This window comes from Vulpes vulpes, chromosome 1 (genome assembly GCF_048418805.1).
Source record: "Vulpes vulpes isolate BD-2025 chromosome 1, VulVul3, whole genome shotgun sequence".
Taxonomy (NCBI): domain Eukaryota; kingdom Metazoa; phylum Chordata; class Mammalia; order Carnivora; family Canidae; genus Vulpes; species Vulpes vulpes.
In genome coordinates, this window is record NC_132780.1 from 160,933,118 (window position 1) to 160,953,200 (window position 20,083).

General features: G+C 34.7%; 1 non-coding gene across 1 annotated transcript; it reads left to right on the forward strand.

The window, feature by feature from the left end:
- The first annotated feature begins 10,594 nt into the window (after positions 1-10,594).
- Positions 10,595-10,700, forward strand: LOC112914274 (U6 spliceosomal RNA). The gene has a single exon (XR_003233823.1). It is a non-coding gene; the product is annotated as a U6 spliceosomal RNA (small nuclear RNA).
- The last annotated feature ends 9,383 nt before the right edge of the window (positions 10,701-20,083 follow it).

Sequence of the window (20,083 nt, forward strand, 5' to 3'; positions counted from 1 at the left end):
TTACTTCTGGTATAAAATATAGAGATACATAATGACTGGCTCCATACCACAGGCACAACCATAGACAAATTCCAAGAACTTGGTATCTCTGTTTATAAGACCATTTTGATTCTGCTTTAAGTTAAGAGATTGTGGTTATTTGGAATAAAGTAGAAGAAGAGCAAATTAAATGAAAGTGGGCAACATGCATTAGTCAACTCTTCATGGCAAGTTTTATAGTTCAATAATTCTGAAATCCAGCAGTAACATCAAAGTACCAACTTGGTATTACTTTCTGCTATTGCAGCATTTCTTTCAAACCACCATGCTAGTCCTTTCAGATTCTATTCAATCACTGTAGAAACTGCCAACCCAGCTTTAAAATGCTCTACTATTGGATTATTTCCAGGGTTTTTGTGGTATTTTCTTAGAAATAGGTTTGCTATAGACACTATCCAGTATCTCCTATACATTCTAAACCATCATCATTCACAATGCTCTACTTCAGATTTATTTCCAATATTCTTTTACCTAGGACTAGCAAAAATAATACAAATAATGTCTCCATTGTTTTCTATGGCATAGGATGGCAGCTACTTCTGCTGTACTTTCTTACTAAATGCTATTTTATATGTTTTATAGTTTCCTAAACATAGTTAATTGAATGAATACATATTGGTGTTGATAATGGGGTAATGAAGAAGATTGCTTTGATGGCTCCATTGAAGACTATAGCATACAAATAAAAATAATAAATTCTTCACCTTAAGATTGGCCTCAGCCTAACAAGTAATGCTCCAAGGAGCTGGTGACAGTAGTGACTGCTGGTTGTTGAGAAAGCAATTGACAAATATTATGCATTTACTAAATGTGAAGAATATTTTGCTTTTTTTTCTTTTATTTTTACTTATATATTCATGAGAGACACAGAGAGAGAGAGAGAGGCAGAGACACAGGCAGAGGGAGAAGCAGGCTCCATGCAGGGAACCTGACATGGGACTCCATCCCAGGTTTCCAGGATCAGGCTCTGGGCTAAAGGCATCACTAAACCACTGAGCCACCCGGGCTGCCCCTGAAGAATATTTTGGATAAGAGATTTAAATAGTGATAAATTTTGTTGTAAGTTATAAATATATTAAATAAATAAATAAATAACATTGCATTTTAATATCTTAATGCTAATTAGCAGTACAATATCTAGGAGATGGAGTAATGCCAGCTGGGGCATTAGTCTTTGACTGAGTGTAACTTATAACTTATTGTGGGAGACAAACTGTAATCAAATAATAACACAAATGAATACAAAATACTTCAAAGTACTTGAAAAGGTAGAACATGCTTATAATTGAGGGCTTTCAATGAGTAAGATAAGGAGGGACATTTCATGTAATACAAGCTTGTATACAAAAGACAAGTTGGAATTAATCAGGTACAAAGGGAAGGTAAGAGAGATCTAGGCAGAAGTTACAGCAAACAAAAACCCTTAGGGTGGGAAGAGCATAGCAAGTAGTAGAGCACTGAGAGAAAGTCAGTGTGAATGTAGAGAAAGGGGGCACATGTGAAGGGGCCAGACTATGCAAAGACTTATTAAAGGGACTGGTTTTTATCCTAAAAAATACTTAAGATTATTTGAAGATTTGTATGTAGTTGGGTGACAGCTGCCTTAAAAAAAAAAAAAAAAAACAAACATGCCGCCTATAGCATGAAGAAATAAGCTCCAGGAAGGTATGGAGAAAGGTTCAAACATAAACACTGCTGATAATGCTAAATTTTATATAGAGACAAGATGTGGGTGAAAGAAGATATTTAACAATTCCTAAAGTGTGTTTCATGAAACACCAATGCAAAATGTCCTCAGGGCCAAGTGTTCCATGCTCCAATAACTTTGGGAAATGCTGCTTATTATTGCCCCCTCTTAGAGATCTGCAATGAATGCAGCTTATTAAAAGCTAATGCTTTGAAAGAATGCAACTAAAAAACAAAGCTTGTTTAACTTTGTGAAACCCATAACAGCATGAATGTACCTAACCTCAAAATTTACTATAGACAAAATACAGATATGGATATGAACTATCGCCTATCAATATGGACTATCTCCTCCAAAGACACAGAACTGGATTTTAGTAGATGGCTCTAACTTTTCACATTGCTATTATAAAGAAATATTTTCTCCTTAAGTTTTTAAGAATAATATTGGAGAAAAATAAGAATATAATTTAAACCATTAGACAATTAGGAGTATTAAAAAACAGTGAATAACAGAGGTTTACTTCTAAGGAACTATTGTGTGGGGAAAAAAGTAATTTAAAATATACACATCTTAAAATGATAAAAATTATTACATACCTCTAAAAATTTGAAATACATATTCAAGCAGTAGTGAGCTTCCAAGCTATCTTTGATGGTCTATGCTTTCTTTTTTTTTTTTTTTTTCTTTTTCGGTTCAGAAAGAAAATAGAAAATAGAAATAGAAAATATCCTGAAAATAGAAAGTGTTTACATAGGGATTAGGTCTCACACTTAAGATTTTGTAGCTTTAGAAAGAATTAAAGCACAGTATTTCTCCAATTCTGGTAATCAGCATCAAAAACAAATAGGGATTCATGTTTAAAATGTGAATATCTAGACCCACCACAAACAGTAATCAATAATATTATTTTTAATTTTTAGAGTACTTTTTCTTATGGTATTCTTTTTTCTCAAATTTTTATATAAATTCTAGTTCATTAACATATATTGTAATATTGGTTTTAAAATTAGAATTTAGTGATTGATCACTTACATAGAATACCCAGTGCTCAACACAACCGTGTGCTCTTTAATGCCCACCACCCATCTAGCCCATCCCCCACCACCTCCCCTTCATCAATCCTCGGTTTGTTCTCTACAGTTTAGAATCTCTTATGGTTTGCCTCTCTCTCTCTCTCTCTCCTTTTCCCGCCTCCCCCTATATTCATCTATTTTGTTTCTTCAACTCCACATGAGTGAAATCATAAGATATTTGTCTCTGATTTATTTCTCTTAGCATAAGACACTCTACCTCCACCCACATGGTTACAAATGGCAAGATTTCATTCTTTCTGATGGCTGAGTAATATTCTATTGGATGTACATACCACATCTTTATCCACTCACGAGTCAATGGACACTGGGGCTCTTTCCATAATTTGGCTATTGTTGATAATTGTGCTTCCTGCTATTTATGCCCTTGTTTAGGGCATGCTGAATCATGCTACTGTTATCTAAGAGAATATAGTGGGAGTGAATTTCAAGCTAAAGTTATAAAGAACATCACAGATTCCACTTTGGGTGTTTAGGTTCTTGGGTTGCTTACTCTCAGTGAAGTCAGCCACTATGCCATTAGGACACTCAAGCTATCCATCAGAGAGACCTAGGTGGAATAAGCTGAGGTCTCTGAGACCAATAGCCACCATCAAATTGCCAGCCAACTAAGTGAGCCACCTTACAGCAGAAAGATAATACAAGATTTTAAGCCACTGAATTTGGGGCCATTTTTAAAAGCAGCAATGGGTAACTAATAGATGGAGTTCTTTTGGAAAACAAAATACTCTTGATACTTCATCAAGAGCTGTATATTGTCAATTAAGCACTAATGGCTTGTGAAAGCATTTTACTTGCCTTCCAAATTAGAATATACTATATTCTTCAGAAAGGACGCTCCAAGGATATTACCTGCTAATGTGTGGAGGTATTAAAGATTTCATGATATAGGGGTGCCTGGGTGGCTCAGCTGGTTAAGCCTTTACCTTTGGCTCAGATTATGATCTCGGATTCCGAGATCAGCCCCTTCTCAGCGGAGAGTCTGTTTTTCCCTCTCCTTCTGCTCCTCCCCATGCTTATGCATGTGCACATGCACAGGAGCTCTCTCTCTCTCTTTCAAATAAATAAAATCTTTAAAAAAGATTTTGCGATATAACATCCCAAATACTAATGTATAACCCTTCTTCTTTAGTGGAGGCCAACCGTCACAGAAGAAGGTCTTTAAAAGACTGTCAAATCTTGAATAGGATAAACCTTCTCTGATGATGAATATGACATAAAGGCTTTGAAAATTGTGTTAGCCACTGCGAATTGAGTGAAAAATTTCACAAGGTGAAGAGAATGAATCTCACACTTTGCAAGGTCTTTCCCTTAATAGCATTCACCAAGCTCTTTTCACTCCTATTTTCTACTTAGCCTACTCAATTAGGGATAATTAGGGGCCTGAGAAAGAATATAATTCATTTCCACAATCCCAACACTTCACTTTACCTCAACCTTGTTCCTTATTGCTTACGTTATGCTTCCAACAGAGAAAAATATCTTAGATGTTTTTTCTGTCCTCTTTCTTCCCAACTCCAACCACTTCAGTAAGTCTTATATCAGTAAGAACATTGCTCCAAATCAGAAACACTTGAAGGAAAATGTGACAAGGCAGGGCTACAGACAATCTATAAGTAAAATAAACCTTTGGGTAAGTAAGATTTGACTACTCTGCTTTTCAATATAGTCACTTTTATTTATTTTAAAATCATCTTGACTTAAAAACTCTGTGAAAATTCCATATTCATTGAAATGTTAAATACAAAGTTTTATGTTTTTATTTATAAAAAAGATATTCAAGCTCCAGTTCCAGCCCTGACATGTAAAAAGCTTAGAAGTAGTGACTCTGATTCTTTCAAATAGAACAAAGCTAAACAAACTAGAAATCAGTGACTTTTTCTGGACCCATTAGAGAGCTAAAGTGACAGGGCTACCAAAATCTGGAGTGATAAGGTAAATATATAGAATCACATAAGAGATCTTTTGGAGCAGCAGCTGCTGGATCCATTAATTGGTGGAAACACTTAAATGTAATTTTGGTGAATTGCTGCAGGCTGAATCTGGACTAATTTGAGAGTGAGAACACCTGAGGGTGCAGTCTTGTGAGGGGGCACACCTTTAAATGTTTTAGTCCCAGGAACTCCATAGGTTCTTACAGTGAAGATCCAAGACAAGCCCCCTCATGGTTCTAGTAGGAGGAGGAGAAAAGTAACCATTTTGAATTATCCTCAGTTTTTCTCCATAACAAAGGGAAAAGACTTTATAAGATCTTTATCCTACTTGGAATAAAGGTGTAATTAACCAACTCCATTCCCTTCTAGCCATCCTATCTCACCTGAGGGGAAGGGGGGAGGAAAAGTGAAGAGATACTTGGGACGATCAAAGTCCAGGGATATGGGTCTTCTGAAAGACTGAGTTTTAATTACATTACAAAACTTACCCCTGCCCTTACCACCACAGCAACAGAGCTCCAGGGTATCCACTGAAGGAGCTACCAGAAAGATACTGTTTAAGAGGAGTTATTCAGGGAAACAGAGACAAAAGCAGGTGGGAGAAGAGGAGGAAGCTGAAGCTCTTGACACCTACAGCTACAGCAAACATTAAACAAAATCCAAATCCTAACCACATTAGTGTAAAGCCTTATAGTTAAAGCTTATAAATGTCCTAGTTTCTATTACCTACACATCATACTTGACTTTCAATAAAAATTTACAATGCATGTTGGGGCTGGGTGGCTCAGTGGGTTAAGCCTCCCACTCTTGGTTTCAACTAAGGTCCTCCTCTCATGCAAGGTGATATCCACCCCCAACTCTGCACAAGCTCCATGGTCAGTAGTGAGTCTGTTTGAAGATTCTCTCCCTCTGCCCCTCCACCCATTCACACTCGCCCTTGCTCTCTCCCTCAAATAAATAATCTCAAAAACAAATTTTATGATGCATGCTAAAAGGCAAGGAGAAACTGTTTGAAGAGACAAAGCATCAGAATCATACTCAGGACACAGATTTTGGAATTATCAGATAAGGAATTTAAAATCATGATGATTAATATAATCAAGTCTCTACAAGAAAAAGTAGACAACAGGCAGGAATAGATAGGTAATGAAAGTAGAAATATGGAAACTCTAAGAAAGAATCAAAAGGAACCACTAAAAATCAGAAATTCAGTAACAGAACTGCATAATCCTTTGGTGTGCTCATTAGTACATTGGACATGAAAAAGGAAAGAGTCTATGAACTTGAAAATATGTCAATAAAAGCTTCCAAAACTGAAATGCAAAGATAAAAAAGAATCAGGAAAAACAAAAAAGAATAGAATATCCAAGAATTGTGGAATAATTTCAAAAGGTGTAAAATACGCTTAGTTGAAATTTCAAAAGGCAAAGACAGGGCCACCTGGGTAGCTTAGGCCATGATCAGGGCCAGGATCAAGCCCCACCCATGTCAGGCTCCCTACTTAGCCAGGACCCAGCTTCTCCTTCTCCCCCTGTTTATGCATGCAAGATTTCAAAATCTTAAAAAATAAATAAGGAAAAGGGAATATTTAAAGTTTTAATAGTTAAGAATTTTCCAAAATTAATGATAAATACCAAACTACAGGTCCAAAAACCTCCAATTAAATAAAATAAAGCAAATATAAAATAAACAAACAATATAACAAAAAATAAAATAAACCTAAATATATCATATTCAAACTGTAGAAAATGAAAGACAAAAAGAAAATCTTGAAAGAAGTCAGTAGTGGTGAGAGGACATCTTACCTATAAAGAAACAAGGATATCAATTCCATTGGACTTCTTACTTGAAAATATGTAAACGAGAGAAGTGTAGAAAGAAATATTTACATTGTTGAAAGAAAAAAAAAGCCATTAACTTCAAATTCTATACTAGTGAATTTATCCTTCAAAAATGAAAGAGAAGTAAAATCTTAAACAAAGCTATCTATAAGAAATGTTAGAGATTCTTCCTGGAGGAGAAAACAATATATAGGTCAGAAACTTGGATCTATGGTAGAAGAAGAAGAGGAGGAAGAAGAAGAAGAAGAAGAAGAAGAAGAAGAAGAAGAAGAAGAAGAAGAAGAAGAAGAAGAAGGAAGAGGAGGAGGAGGAGGAGGAGGAGGAGGAGAAGGAGGAGGAGAAGGAGAAGGAGAATAAGAAGACAGGAATCAAAGAAAGTAAAAACAAAATTTAGATTTTTAATTTTTCTTATTATTATTAGATCTAAGTCTTCAAATTAATACAACTGGGTGATGATAACATATAGATAAGTGAAATGAAAGACAGAAACGTTATAAGGAATGAGAGGGAGAAATTGAAAATACTTTGCTATAAGGTATGAGTGCCAATTTAGAGTGAAATATTTTTATTGGAAAGTTGACTGAACAGCACTTTTAATCTATAGATTTAATTGATATTTACTGAATACTCCATTCAACAACAGAAAAATACACATATTCTCCTCAAGCTGGCATAGAGTATGGACCAAGATAGACAACATTCTGGGCCATAAACGTATCATAAGAATTTATTTTAAAGATAGGAATCATACAAAGTATTCTCTAGATCTCAATGGAATTAAACTGGAAATCAATAATAGCAAGATGGCTTGAAATCCAAAAATGTTTAGACATTAAGTAGCATATAAATAATACATGGACCAAAGAAAAAGTCTTAAGAGAAATTTTTAAATATTTGAAGTTAAGTGACAATAAAAATAAAATGTTAAAATTTGTGAAATGCAACAAAAGCAGTGCTTAGAGGGAAATTTATAGTATTAAATTGCTATAAATTGCTTAGAAAAGAAGATCTGAAAACTGATAATCTAAATTTCCTCTTTAGGAAATTTAAATGAATGAGTGAGTGGTGAGTGAGTGAGTGAGTGTATGTGTGAGAGAAAGAGGAGAAATATAAGGCAAAACAAGGCAGAGGAAAAAAAAATAATTAAAATGAGAGCAGAAATTAGTAAAATTAAAATCAGGAAATCAATATAAAAAGCTAACAAAACTAAAAACTGGTTCTTTGAAAAGCTCAATAAAATCTATAAACCTATAGGCTAGCCAAGAAAAAAAGAGAGAAAATATAACATTAAAATAAATAAAAGAAGGCTCATCTCTACTGATCCTGTGGATAGTAAAAGGATGATGAAAAATTTATGAATAACTCTATGCCCCCAAACTTGATAACTAAATGAAATGGATCAATTCCTGGAAAGATACAAACTACCAGACATGATAAAAGGAGAAAGAGAAAACTTCAGTAGTTCTATATCTATTAAGGAAATGAAATCAAAATACCAGGCCCATATGGTTTTACTGATGTATTTTACCAAACATTTAGGGAAGAAATTATACTAGTCCTCCATAGTCTTTTCCAGAAAACAGAAGCAGAGGGTATACTTTCTAATTCATTCCACAAGGCCATGCATGAACACAGGTGCAAAAATTTTCAACAAAATATTAGCAAATTAAATTCAACAATGTATAAAAATCATTATACAACACAGACCAAGTGATATTTACACCAGGCAGGCATGACTGATTTAATATTTGAAAATCAATCAACGTAATCCACCACATCAACAGACTAAAGAAGAAAAAAGCATATGACATTATCAACTGATGCAAAAAAAAATGCATTTTATAAAATCCAACATCTATTCACAATTTAAAAAAAAATCTTTCAGCAACCTAGAATAGAGGGAAACTTCTTCAGCTTGAATAAGAACATCTACAAAAACCCTGCAGGTAACATCATACTTATGCTAATAAACTAGTGAGTCTCCTTAATAATGGGGAGAAGGTAAGAATGTTCCTTTTCACACACCTATTCAATGTTGTACTGGAAGTCTTAGCAAGGATAGTAAGACATGTATATATACAACAAAACTCTTGAAACTAATATACAATTACAATAAGGTTACAGGATATGAGGTTTATATGTGAAAGTTGATTTCACATATTTCCTACATACCAGAATTGAAAAATTGGAATTGGAATTTGAAGTGAAAAACACAATACCATTTACAATAGCACCAAAAAAAAAAAAAATGAAGTACAAAAGAATTCATCTAACAAAATGTGCAGAGTTTGTATATTTGTATAAACTACAAAATTCTGATTTAAAAAACTTTAAAAATAAATCTAAACAAATGGAAAGTCCATAGACCAGAAAACTCAATAAGGTTAGGATGTCATTTGTTCCCAATTTGGCCTATAGATTCAGAGCAAATCATTATCCCAGCTAGCTATATTATGGATATCAGCAAACTGATTCTAAAGTTTATATGGAAAGACAAAAGACCTGGAGTAGTCAACAAATCACTAAAAGAGAAGAATAAAGTTTAAAGATTGACGCTAACTTCAAAATTTACAAATCTACGGTAATCAGAACAGTATGGTATTGGCAAAAGAATAGGCATATAGATCAATGGAAAAGAATAGAAAACTCAGAAACAGACCCACACAGATAGTCAAAGGATCTTTGACAGAAAATAAAGGCAATTCAATAGAGAAGGGAGAGTTTTTTCAACAAGTAGTGCTGGAACTACTGGACACTTACATTGAAAAAAAGAAAAATCTAAACACAGTATTTCTACCATTTCTAAAAATCAAATCACAAGGGATCATAGATCTAAATGTAAAGTGCAAAACCATAAGACATCTAGAAGAAAACACAGGAGAAATTTTAGGTGTTCTTGGGCATGGCAAAGAATTTTCAGATGTAATACAAAAATACATCCATGAAAGAAAAATGTTGGACTTTATTAAGATTAAAAACTTCTGGTCTGTGAAAGATACTACTAAGAGAATGAAGACAGGCCCAGATTGGGTAATAATATAGGCAAAACACTATCTGATAAAAGACCTGTATTAAAAATATACAAATAACTCAAAACTTAATAATAGTAATAATATAAGTAACCAAGCAGAAAATGGGCAAAAGATCTGGACACCTCACCACAAGGAATATAAAGATGACAAGTCGGCATTTGAAAATATGCATAACATCCCCCTTGTTATCAGAGAATTGCAAATTAAAACAACAACAATGAATATATCACTATGTACTTATCAGAATTGCTAAAATCCAAAACCTGACAGTACCAAAACACAGTTACATATTTAGGAGTAAGAACTATAGACAAATTTCTTACAATTGCTGTATTCAAACAAGTGAACCATTAAGAAGGGGCTGAAGAAGAACCTTGGTGATGAAGCCCATTTTTCTCTGAAAATTAAAAAAAAAAATCCTTTTTACCTAGAAAACAAAAGCAGATATGGAATGTACTTGGTTCTACTACCGGGTAGAGAATATACACATAATTTCTGTTTATCTGATGTGGAAAGTAGAGATTAGGCAACATATTTTGAACCTAAAGTAGCAAATAGATACTACTGAGCCAAAAAAGCCACAAGTTCTCAGATCTTCTAATGCCAAAATAGTCAGAATGCAACAGGGCCAACCATTCAGAACATAAGATATGACAATGTAAATTACGTGGTTGTGCAAAATGACCAAAGTGGCATTAAATCATTTATGGTTATTCTCTTCCTTCCCTCTAAGGCATCATCTTTCAGATGGCTTTCCAGAATCCCTTATTTCCCAAATTAGGACTAATGGATGAAGAAATTTAGAAGGTCATTAGTACGTCACTTTAGATTTCAAAAAGACATGGGAAACTGGATAATAAAATTAAGAACTGCTACTCAGCAAAAAAATTGCTAATAAGAAAATAAAGGCAGAACATGAAGTGGGAAAATGTATTCATAACAGTTTATCTTTAAAAAATGTATTCTCATGCTCATTTTGGCCCATATACACTAAAATCAGAATGATACAGAGAGGATTAGCAAGACCCCTGTACAAGGATGACACACAACGTCATAAAGCATTTCATATTTTTGAACATTGCTAAGAAAGTAAATCTTAAAAGTTCTCATCACGAGAAAAAATTAAATTCTGTAACTGTGTATGGTGATGCATGTCTTAAAAAAATATGTTGAATATATAAAGAGCCCCTGTAGGTCAATAGGAAAAGAGCACACAAATCCAGTACAAAAATGGGCAAAAATTGCTGACCAAACACTTTCCAAAAGAGGAAATCCAAAAAGCCAATGAAGATAAGAAAACTTCAGCTTTACCAGTCATCAGAGAAATGCAAATGAAAACCACAAAGAAATTTCACTACACTCTTGCCATAAATGTGAAACGGCAAATGAAAAACAATGGAAAGTATGTTAGTGAGGATATAGAGCAATGAGAATGCTCACATACTACTGTTAGAAGATTAATGAGTACAACCACTTTGTAAAGCTGGCAGTATCTGTTAAAGCTGCTTATGCTGAGAGGAAGGAGTTAAAACCACTGGGTTTGATCTAATCACTACACCAAGGAAAAATCTTTGAGAGAAAGGCTCTTGGGGTCATCCAGTCTAATCTTCTTCATAAATGGACTTGTGGATAAATAGACTAATGATATTTGCTAGGAAGAAGTGACCTTATCTCTGAAATACCCTTGTCAGGATGTCCTGGTTAAGGATTATCTATAGAAAAAGAACCAAGGGTATATGAGAAATGGCCCTCTGGAGGATTTCACCTAAGGTACACAGCTCTCTGGCTTCACAATTTAAATGCTCCTGCTGTGTGAAGTGACTTTGCAGATGTAACACAGAGATCTTATCTATTATTCTGAGCCACATGTTGGACAGAAAAAGAGGTCCTGGGAAACTAACTTTGATGTCCTAAACCTCTCTCTGCTCTTCCTGAAATTTTCAATTGCCTTCAAATTGAAATTATTTAATAAAGTTTGCTAAGATAAAATCTCTGTGATTCATGTGGGTCTGATTTGATTATTCCATCTTATGTGGTAGCTTATACAATTAGACCCAATAATCCTACTCAGGGGTAAATGCCAAACAGTAATCATTCATATGTTCAACTAAGACCCAGAACTGTTACATTCATTCTTAATGGCCACAAACTGGAAAATATCTGAAAGCCCATAAAGAAAAATGGACAAATTGTGATATATTCACACAATGGAATGCGATTCAGCAACTAATAACTTCAAACTACATGAATTTAGTATGGATGCAACTCAGAAAGATAATGTTGATTGAATTAAGCCAGACTAAGATGTATTAGGCAAAACTAATCTAACCTGTGCAAAGTCAAGTAATATTGTTCTTGTTCTTGGGCCAGTCTCTCAAGAGACTTCTGAATAGATTTATATATTTAGATTTTTTAGTGGTTTTTAAAGCCAAATTATTTATCTATTTAGTGTGACAAAATGTGGAGATTGCTGATGAGATGGGATATCCTAACAACATATTAGGATTATCATTGAAAAGAAAAAAAAACCCCTGAAAAACAAAAGTGAAAAACACTTTAGACATAGCAGGTCATCTTATTGTTCATATTTATAAACTTTGGTATTTTGATTTTAAGAAAATATCCTTGTATAGAGTTTCTACTAAGAAAAGAAAAAAACAGAGAGGGAGGCAAACCATAAGACATTCTGTAGTTAAAAGAACAAACCAAGGGTTGCTGGAGGGGAGGAGGGTGGGTGGATGAACTAAATGAATGATTGGTATTAGGGAAGGCACTTGTTGGGATGAGCACTGGGTGTTATATGTAAGGGGTGAAGCACTATATTATACTTTTGAAACCAATACTATACCATATATTAGCTAATTTGAATTTCAGTTTTTAAAAAAGTTGATACTGTCATATTTTAGTCCATATTGTTAGCAAATATTCAGCTTTTTTTAGTATCTCCTAAGAACCTTAAAACATTATTGCTAAATTAAGAATTCCAAATATATATTTCTCCCTTCTGTAATAATGACAGTGGTGATGATGATGGTAATAACTGTAACAAGTATGCTTTAAATACCTAATCTGTAAAATACTATGGCGAAACCCTCTACTACAAAGGTTCTCAATTTGGAGTCCAGTAAAATTCAGGAATTCAGAAATTTAAATAAGAAAAATTACATATTTATTTTCAATAACCTTTAACTGAAATTTACCACTCCTTTCAATAGAAATTTAGTGTTTCTTTCAAAAGAAACCACAAATATTTTCATCACACGTTACACTTACAAAATATAATTTGAAATAGTTGTTTATGCTCATCACTACATTGAAATTACGAGTTATTAGACTCAGCATCAGGTCTTGTTAATGTGTAAAGAATCATGTATACTACTTTATCACATGATCTTTAATAATTTAATAACTCTGGGACTCCTGGGTGGCTCAGTGGTTGAGCATCTGCCTTCAACTCAGGGCATGATCCCAGGGTCTGGGGATCAAGTCCTGCATCAGGCTCCCTTCAAGGAGTCTGCTTCTCTCTCTACTTATGCTTCTCTCAGTGTGTTTCTCATGAATAAATAAATAATATCTTTAAAATATATATAATAATTTAATAACTATTTCAAAATGATTGGTTGGTTTCTTTTTTTTTTTTAAGGATTTTATTTATTCATGAGAGACACAGAGAGAGAAAGAGAGAGAGAGAGGCACAGACACAGGGAGAAGCAGGCTCCACCCAGGGAGCTTGATGTGGGACTCGATCCCGGGTCTCCAGGATCACACCCTGGGCTGAAGGCGGCGCTAAACCACTGAGCCACAAGGGCTGCCTGGTTGGTTTCTTTTATGATTTAATATATTTTATTTTATGGATTGGAAAAAATGTTATTTTCAATTGCACCAAAGTGGTCCATAGCAATAAATAGTTAAGAACCCCATAGTATCTCATTTAATTCTTAAAACTTTATGATTTTGATATTATCATCCTCATTTTAGAGCTAAAGAAAATGAAGCAGAGAAAGTCGAATGATGTTACCAAGTTCATCAGACTAGTAAATTCCATAGCTAGAATTAGAACCTAGATCATCTGGCTTTAGAGCCTGTCCTTTTAACCACTGGTCTATGAAACCTATTAGAAATTTAAATTCTAGCACAATGGCTTTCAAACTGTCTATAGAGGTCTGGGGTTGTTTGCATATGTCCCAGGTCATTTATATTATGAGAAGCAGGAGAGGCCAAACTTCAGGCACAGTGACTCTTTGTTGATAACTTAGTGTTCAACTTAAAATTTTACATTTTAAGCAACTATTAACAGATATAAAGGAAGAAATAAATATCAAAGCAATAATAGGAGGGGACTTTAAACCCCATTTACATCAATAGATAGATCCTCCAAACCAAATATCAACATCCAATGGATCAGATGGATCTAACATATATATTCAGAACATTCTACCCCAGAACAGTGGAATACACATTCTTTTCAAGTGCACATGGAATATTCTCCAGAAGAGAGCACATGTTTGGCCACAAAACAAATCTTAATAAATTGAGAAGGATTGAAATCATATAATGCATCTTTTCCAACTACAATGGTATGAAACTACCAATCGTTGCAAGAAAAAATCTGGAAAGAACACCAATACATGGAGGTTAAATAACATGCTACTAAACAGCGAATGAGTCATCCAAGAAATCAAAGAGGAAATCAAAATATGCATGGGGACAAATGAAATTGAAACCACAACAGTCCAAAATCTTTGGGTGAATAAAAAGATGTTCTGAGAGGAAAGTTTATAGCAATACAGCTCTACCTCAAGAAGCAAGAAAAATTTCAAATAAACATTTTAACTTCACACCAAAATGAGCTAGAAAAAGAACCAACAAAACACAAAATCAGTAGAAGAAAGGAAAGAATAAGTATAATAGTACAAATAAATTAAATAATGCCTAACAAAGCCAATCGAATACCTTAACAAAACCAGGAGCTAGTTCTTTGAAAATATCAATGAAACTGATAAACCTTTAGCCAGACTTATCTAAAAAAAAAGAGAGAAAGTGAAAGAGAGAGGACTCAAGTAAAATGAGAAATGAAAAAGGAGAAATAAGATACCACAGAAATACAAAGAGTAATAAAAGAGATAATAAAAAGTCATACGTCAACAACTGGATAACCTAGAAGAAATGGATAAATTCCTAGGAACACATAATCTTCCAAAAGTAAATCAAGAAGAAATAAGAAATTTAAACAATCACTGGCAATCAAATTGAATCAGTAATAAAAAAAAAAAAGCCTCCCGAAAAATGAAAGTCCAGGAACAGATAGTTTAATACATGAATGCTACCAAACATTTAAAGAAGACTTAATATCTATTATTCTCAAACTATTCTAAAAAATAGAAGAGGAAGGAAAGACTCCGAATTCATTCTAAGGGGCCAGCAATTCCTTGACACCAAAACAAAATAAAGATATTATTTAAAAAATGAAAACTACAGGCAAGTATCTCTCATGAAGATAGATGCAAATATCCTCAACAAAATATTAGCAAACCAAATCCAATGACACATTAAAAAAAATCATTCAACACAATCAAGTGGGACTTATTCCAGAGATGTAAGGGGCTTCAGTATTTGCAAATCAATCAAAATGATACATCACATTAATAAGACAAGGGATAAAAGCGAATGATTATCTCAATATGTGCAGAAAAGCATTTGACAAAGTACACCAACTATTCATGATAAAAAAAAAAAGACTCTCTTGACAAATTAGACTTAGAAGGAGCATACCTCAGCATAATAAAGACCATATATGAAAACTCACAGCTTACATCATATTCAATGGAGAAAGAACAGCTTTCCCCATAAGACCATGAAAAGGACAAGGAGGTCTATTTTCACCACTTTTATTTAACATAGCACTGGAGGTACTAGCCACAGCAGTCAGACAACAAAAAGAAGTAAAAGTCATTCAAGCTGGTAAGGAAGAAGTACATCTTTTACTACTTGCAGATGACATGATACTATATATAGAAAACCTGAAAGGCTCCACCAAAAACTACTAGAACTGACAAATGAAGTCAATAAGGTCACAAGATACAAAACCAATACACAGAATAGAAATGTTACATTTCTATGCACTATTAATGAAGTAGACAGCAAGAGAAATTAAGAAAACGATCCCAATTACAATTGCACCAAAAAGTATTAAATATCTGGGAATTAACTGATCCAGGAAGTTCAAAGACCTGTACTCTGAAAACTCTTAAAACATTAATGAAAGACATTGGAGCTGACACAAACAAATGGAACAATATCCCATGCTCATGGATTGGAAGAGCAAATGTTGTTAAAATATCCATACTACCCAAAGCAATCTACAGATTTGATGCAATCTCCATCAAATTACCAATAGCAGGGATGCCTGGGTGGCTCAGCAGTTGGGTGTCTGCCTTAGGCTAAGGGTGTGATCCTGGAGTCCTGGGATTGAGTCCTGCATCAGGGCTCCCTGCATAGAGCCAGCTTCTCCCTCTGCCTATGTCTCTGCCTCCCTCTCTCTCTGTGTCTCTCATGAATAAATTTTAAAAATCAAAAAAAAATTACCAATAGCATTTTTCACAGACCCAGAACAAATAATCGCAAAACTTATGTGGAACCACAAGAGCCCCTAAATAGCCAAAGCAATTTTGAAAAAGAACAACAAAACCAGAGGTAGAGCAATCCCACTTTTCAAGATCTATGACAAAGCTGTAGTAACCAAAACAGTATGATCCTGGCACAAAAACAGACACATAGATCAGTGGGACCGAACAGAGAGTCCAGAAATAAACCCACAATTACGTGGTCAATCAATCTTCAACAAAAGAGGCAAGAATATGCAATGGGGAAAAGACAGTCTCTTCAACAAATGGTGTTAGGAAAACTGGACAGCTACATGCCAGAGAATGAAACTGGACCACTTTCTTGCACCATACCCCAAAATAAACTCAAACTGGATTAAGGTCCTAAATGAGACCTGAAACCCTAAAAATCCTGGAAGAGAGCTCGGGCAGTCATTTCTCTGGCGTTGGATGTAGCAACATTATTCTAGATACGACTCCTTTGGCAAGGGAAACAAAAGCAAAAATAAACTATTGGGACTACATCAAAATAAAATGCTTCTGCACGGCAAAGGAAACCATCAACAACACTAAAATACAACCTACTGAACGGGAGAAGATACTTGGAAATGATATATCCAATAAAGGATTAGTATCCAAAATATATAAGGAACTTGTAAAACACGACACCCCCAAAGTGCATAACCCAAGTAAAAAACGGGGCAGAAGTCATGAACAGACAGTTTGTCAGTAGACATACAGACGGCCAGCAGACACATGAAAGGCGTTCAACATCACTCAAAATCAAGGAAATGTAAACCAAAACCATAATGAGGTACCACCTCACACGTGTCCAAATAGCTGAACTCAAAAATACAAGAAACAACAAGTGTTGATGAGGATGTGGAGAAAGAAGCACTTGTGCACTGTTGGTGGGAATGTAAACTGATGCAGCCTCCGTGGAAAACAGTATAGAGGTTCCTGAAAAACTTAAAAATCTAATAACCATATGATCTAGTAATTCCACTACTGAGTATTTACTCAGGGAATATGAAAACACTCTTTTGAGAAGATATATGCACTCCTTATGCTTATTGCAGCATTATTTACAATAGCCGAATTATAGAAGCAGCCCAAGCATCCATTGATACATGAATGGATAAAGAAGATGTGGTAAATAAACACAATGGAATAGTACTCAATCATAAAAAAAAGAATGAAATCTTGCCATTTGCAACTACAGGGATGCCTCTAGAGGGGATGATGTGAAATAAGTGAAGTAAGTTAGTCAGAGAAAGACAAATACTATGGGATATCACTCATAGGTGGAATTTAAGAAACAAAACAAATGAATAAGAAAAAAGGAAGACAAACCAAGAGCACATTTTTAATCATAGAAAACAAACTGATGGTACCTAGAGGGAAGCTGGGTGAGGAAATGCATGAAATAGGTGAATGGGATTAAGAGTAATTTATCATGATGAGCACTCAGGAATGTATAGTATTATTGAACCACTATATTGTACACCTGCAACTAAATACTGTATATTAATTATATTTGGATTTTAAAAATAGGTAAAGCAGAGGTTTTTTGAGGAGTGAAAATACTCTGAGTGGTATTATAATTAGGGATACATTAATTACAAATTTGTCCCAGCTCGTAGAACGTGTAACATCAAAAGTAAAACCTAACATCTACTGTGGACTTTGTATGGTAGTGATGTGGCTGTGCAGGTTGATCAGCTGTTATAAAAATACCACTGGGTTGGGAAACACTGTTAGCAGAAGTGGCTACGCCAGCGTAGATGCAGAGGATATATGGGCAATGTGTTCCTCACAAGTCTGCTGTCAACCAAAACTGTTCGCAGAACAATAAAGTTTTAAAAAAGTAAAAGCAAAATAAAAAGGAATTTTTGCTTTTAAAATTTGTATCGTATAGCACTAAAAAAGTTCTAAATTGTTGTCCTAACATAACGTAAAAAAATACAAATCTTAGTTACAAATCAAACTTTTAGAAATCATTTATCAGGTAGGTATTTTTATCAGCAAATTGGGTCAGCCTCTTGTTCTTAACCTGAGAACCAGCTAGGTTTTTACAGACCTGATGGAACCTCTTCAGTTTTGACTCTTCAAAGTCAACTACAGAAGAGAGAGAATCCCAGTACTTCCCGAGAGTGCACCCACCCCATCCTACCCTGAGCTCAAGACCCTCAATTAATCCATAATCTTTACAAGATTTTCAATGACCTAGTAGAGTTGACTCTGCTGAAAATATCTGGTAACAGGCCACACGCTAGACTTAAATTTAGTATCTTTTTAATATGCAGACACCCCACCTATTTTGTATCTTACTTTTGTTGTTAAATTAAGCTGCCTGCCTTGATTACTTTATCTTAGAGTTCTGTGAGCTCCATGGAACAATTTCAAGATTATAGATTAGGCAAAGTTTTAACTTTGAGAAGGATGCACCAAGAAAGCAGTGGAGTTTTCTTTTCAGGGATATTATTCAGGTCCAGGAGGAGTAGAGGTGGGTTAGGAAAGAGGCTTTTTTTAAGATTCATCCCTTTTGTAATGAGTCAGAAGGAAAGATAGAGACTGAATAGGACAGGATTGAGAAAAAGTAGCTGATCCAGTCTCAGTTCTGCCATTAAATGTATCAGAGTGACCAAAAATGACGTCATTCAGCACTATTAACTGCCCCAGCATGTACTAAATGGATCCTTGAATGTCATATCCCAGTGCAGCAGAATATAAGGAAATGAGTGAAAAATTACTTGGGAAACAGATGCTGCTAGATTAGTGAGAGAATATGATCAAACTGGAGGAAGATAGAATCGCAGTTGTGGAGCATATTTGCCCAAAAATCTCATGAGTAAAATGGAGCATCTCTGATACTGGCTTTCTTATAACTGCAACAAGTAGAAAAGCTTCTTTTAATCTCTGCCTCACCAGAAACTTACATTTCAGATGAAGAGCTCATTACCTTTTAATCTATCCTCTCCACCTCTGGTCTTTACCATACAGCACCAAGAGAATATAAATGATCCACATGTAGTACTGTGCATTTTCTTTGGCATGTTAAGCACAGATTAATCTTCATAAACTATACGGGTGGTTATTACATAAACAAAAACAGTATATGCAGTAGATTTGATTACCCTAGCCTCCACTTTCTTTTATAGATTACCTCTGATCAATTATTATCAGCCTGAAATGGATATACTGTTCTCTCTCTCTCTCTCTGTGCCACATAAACGTATCAGATAAATATCAAAGGACAGGCACAATTTAAGCAAACATTGGAGTCACAGTGAAAAGTCCAATAAGTGCCACAGGCATGAATGATGGACGCAGGAGACAGGCAGAGCCAGGGGCAGAAAAGCAGTAACGAGACAGGGAAGCAAAAACCGAACTGCTAAAGGGAACATGGTACAGCAGTTCATGACTCAAGAGAACAGTACCTCAGGCCTCCCTGTAACATAATCAACATCTTGACCTCCTTATGATCTATCTCACCATCTCAACATCAAAAATTTCCCACCATATCTTTACACTTTCATATTTCACCAGCATGTTCTCAACCTCAAATTGCCACAGAATGAAATACACAAAACCTCCCTCTTTGAAATAGAACTGCTTTATTTGCTATGATAGACCCAGAGCCTAAAATAGTGCCAGGCACATAGTGGGTTCTCAATTTCTGTGTTGAATGAATGATTTATTACTCACTTAACACAACTTGTTTATTTCTCTGAGCATCTATATAGTATATGCATCCTGCAGTCAATCATATGTAAATGTATATTAAATAAAGATACATATAGGTAGCTTATGTGGATGATGACATTAACATGAACCTTTTCATGCAGGGACTT